Consider the following 4212-nt stretch of genomic DNA (forward strand, 5'->3'; position numbering starts at 1 on the left):
GTCACCAAAATTTGCTACAAAAAAAAATCGGTGGCAAATTTAGCCACCTATTTCCCACGGATATTTAAATTAAGCGTACTCAGCATCGTTTGGTAGCAAAGCGGTGGAAAATTTTGCCACCATCTATTTTTGGTGACAGATTCGTGAAACAATAAGAATAACTTCCCTACGTTATCCTAAATATACGTGTATTTTTTTAATTGCTACCATGTTGGCGGTGACAAAATGAAATTTTAAGCCCAAATTTAACTAGGCGGGTTAATATCCCGCTCATTATTTAGGGTTTTGATTGAACATTCAATTTGTTGATTATAACTTTCAATTTGTTTTAAACAGTCACAATCCCAAACAACAAACCCAGAAAATGCTACAACCAGCTCCGCCTATTCTCACCGTCGTGTGCATCACTCATCGCCGTGACGCCGAGTAAATCAACCGGAGATCTTCTTCTTCTTCTTCTTTCTGTGTTATTCAACGCTTTCATCCAGTTAGTTTTAATTTCAAAAATTCTCTAAAAATATTCAAAATGTAAAACTTAAATCGTGTTTTACAAGAAAATTTGTTGTTTACTAGTTCAATCTCGCATCTCAAAACTTGTATAGCGTAATCATACTTGTTAATTTAACTGAAATCATCATTATGAATAATAGATTTCAGATTTCGTTTATGTTTTATGATTGACTGACTGATTTAGGTATATAGCTCTCTGTGCAAGCTAGGGTTTCAGTTCGGTGCATACACTATGACTGGAATTAGGTTTCTGATCACTCGTCGGATGTATAATACTTGTTCAAAATCGAACAACCGTGTTTATCAAGTTAAGGACACTGTAAGACCATCTGTGAGTAGCATAGGAGTCATAGGACTTGACTATATAGCCAACAAAAGTACTAGAAGTAACAATGTGGACATAGTTTCACCTACACTATCGAACCTTCGCCTTTGAACTACTTCTCCTTTTCTAGGAACGACGTATTTGTTGATTCATCGGTTATATTCATCATCTGCCGGTAATCGTCGAGAGGATATGGCGGTTTCGGGATCGAGTGGACCGGAAGGTGTTAATTCTAGTGGATCCAAACTCATCACCTCCTTCAGATCTAAGCGAATCGTGTAGGGTTTGGAGGCTAATCTCTTTTTGTTCAGAAAATTAGGGCTTGAAGAGCATCAGACAATGCCTTCGATGCTTTCGCTCGAATTTATTATTATTCCTCCTTTGGCTACCTCTTCTTATTCCGGTCGTTCGTATTCTCATCGTCTTAAACGTCGTCGTGGTGGTAATCTTATTAGTTAACAATTGCTTTGTTTTTGTGTTTTTTGTTGTCAAATTAGTATCTATTTCTGCATCTGTCGACTTTTTTCTTCATCATCGTCATCGGTTTACTGTTTTTGAGGCGGTCAATTAGTTGTATCTGTTGAATTAGACATCAATCAAGAGATACGAGATTGTTTGGATTGGTTTCAGTTTCTGCGTGGTTGAAATTTGGTCAACCCTAGATCTGATCTTGCTAAAAAAGTACTTTTTTTTTATTTGATATGAATATAGTTTTGTTTTTGTATATTGATTAGGGGGATCTTGTTGATGTTGCCTTACTTGATAGATATATGCATATATTGGATGCTGCTTGGAGAAGGATGTATTTTGGTTTTGATTATGAGTATATGTTTGTTAAACAAACCTTATTGTCGATTTTTTTGTTGTGTTTGTATTAGATGCTTTGATGTGGATAATGTTATTTTGTTTTGCATTTAAGGATTGTAACTTGTAAGTAAACATTTGCGCATCGAATGGGGGAAAGTGGCATAACTCAGCTCTTTACTGATACATGTATAAATACAAATGTAGCCTGTTGGCTATGTATTAGATTCTTTGATGTGCATCATGTTATTTTGTTTGAATTTAAGGTATATAAGCAAACATCTGTGGCATAACTCACTTATTTACTGAGCTGTAATACGATGATACATAATTACATATATAAATTCACGTATATTCTGTTGGCTTTGTATTAGATGCTTCTATCATAATGTCGTTTTGTTTCTCATTTAAGGATTATAAGCCAATCTCTGTGTATCAGAGGGGAAAGTGGCATAACTCAGCTCTTTATCGAGCTGTTATACAGCGATACATATATAAATGCAAATATAGTCTATTGGTATGTATTAGTTGATAGCTTACTTGGGTTCAATAGTAATCGAAAAGGTAATGGGGGGTACACATGAAGCGATGGTTTCATCGTGACTACCTGACACCATAACTATTGCATTTTTAGCCTTCTTTTAATTAGCTTCTGTAGTCCCAGTCCCGTCTCTATTTTTCGCAAGGCTTCTTTTGTTTTCTATTATTGTTTAGTATAAGTGTTTCAAGTTCTCTTCTGTTGGCTTCTATTCCAATCTTCTGCTTATTGTGAGCAGTAAAACATCTCCCTCTTTCTATCTTGCCCAACAATTATTTTTTTCACTTCCTTTTATGAATTTCTGTTTTCACCCGTTCTTTTTCTATATTACTTCCACTTTCCATGCCCAGCAATTTAATTTTAAAATCCTCATTTACTTGCATTGTAATTTAGTCTCCTAATGTTCACCACAGTAACACACTATAATTTTCACTTTCTCTCATATGTTGAATGATACAGTTGGAACATTAGCAAGAGGTAGATACGACAACAACGACATTGCCATTGCTGTAATTATGGGTACCGGTACAAATGCAGCTTGTTGAACAAGCCCAGGGTATACCAAAATGGCACGACCCGCCCCCTAAATCAGGAGAGATGGTGAGCCACTTTTGGTGTTGACCACAATACAGCCTTTCTATTAATAAGTTTGGTGAATATATCTATATCGAACTTCATTTGTTGTGTAGGTTATAAACATGGAGTGGGGTAACTTCAGCTCGTCACATCTTCCGTTGACGGAGTATGATACTGCATTGGATATAGAAAGCTTAAACCCAGGTCAACAGGTGATTGTTTCTGCATATGCTTTTCCTGATACACCATATATGTTGTTATTAACTCATAATATTGACAGATGTATAAAAAAAACGATTTCGGGGATGTACCTGGGAGAAATTCTTTGTAGAGATGTTTTATATTTTTTGTTTAGGTGTAAAGATGGAAGCCATAACGATAACGATATGATGCGTAGAGAGCATGCGTGTTCATGAAACATTCCACACATATTCGCTTTTGTTTAGCGTGCATTGTTACTTGGTGTCTTGTTTGAGCCGACTATCTGTGTTTTTTATGTTTTAGTAATCAACAATTCACTTAAAGACTTCGCGCAATCTAAGTTATTGAAATTGTATCCAACCTTTCTTTTTTATTTTAGGCATATTATACATGTTGTAAACTCATTTGACAAGTTCATATTTTTTATATACTTTTGAAAACGAGATGTTTTATATAATTTGGGATTTTATTAGACTTTTTTTACATTATTTGTAGTTTTATTGATATGTAATTTTGATGAAATTAGCTGGGAGAAAAAAAATATTCCAAACCAATATTCTAGTAATTAGTAAATGGTAGCAAATAAATGGTAGCAAATGGTTGCAAATAACTATACCAAGGCGGTCACAACTCCGTCGCAAATTGTGTAAAAAATGGTGGCTAAATGGTGGCAATATCAGTGGCTAAATGGTATCAAAACTCGCAAATTGTGTAAAAAATGGTGGCTAAATGGTGGCAATATCTGTGGCTAAATGGTGGCAATATCGGTAAATGGTGGCAATATCAGTGGCTAAATGGTATGAAAACGTGCCACAACTTGGTGGCAAACTCGGTGGCAAACAAGGCGGAGTGTAGTAAACATGAAGCGGTGACAAATAATTTTGACCAATTTTGTGGTGGTAAAAATAAGGTAGCAAAATATAAAAATGGTGGCTATTTGGTGGCATTAGGGCAATTGACACAGGTGTTTTTGTCACCGTATTTTTGGTGGTAAACTGGTGACAAGGAAATTGCTACCATTTTGTAACAAAAAATTACATGATAAAAACCATGTTTTCTAGTAGTGACTGGGTTGTCCTACATACAAATGATGAGACTGGGTTGTCCTACATACAAATGATGAGACTGGGTTGTCCTACATACAAATGAAGGGACTGGGTTGTCCTACCTACAAACATAAGGACTGGATTGTCCTCTACTCAACCTTAAGGGTCGTAGGGTCCTTACAATTGTATAGTGAAGTTCTCGCTACATTTCG

General features: G+C 35.6%; 1 long non-coding RNA gene across 4 annotated transcripts; it reads left to right on the forward strand.

Moving 5' to 3' along the window:
• Positions 1-295: 295 nt before the first annotated feature.
• On the forward strand, positions 296-3336 carry LOC110868300. Of its 4 annotated transcripts, none has more exons than XR_002552345.2 (4): positions 296-487; positions 703-2777; positions 2867-2965; positions 3034-3336. It is a non-coding gene; the product is annotated as an uncharacterized LOC110868300 (long non-coding RNA). The 4 variants fall into 4 exon arrangements; XR_002552343.2 differs by having other exon boundaries at positions 307-487; positions 2637-2777; XR_002552342.2 differs by having other exon boundaries at positions 305-2777.
• The last annotated feature ends 876 nt before the right edge of the window (positions 3337-4212 follow it).

The sequence above is a fragment of the Helianthus annuus genome, chromosome 11 (assembly GCF_002127325.2).
Source record: "Helianthus annuus cultivar XRQ/B chromosome 11, HanXRQr2.0-SUNRISE, whole genome shotgun sequence".
Classification (NCBI taxonomy): domain Eukaryota; kingdom Viridiplantae; phylum Streptophyta; class Magnoliopsida; order Asterales; family Asteraceae; genus Helianthus; species Helianthus annuus.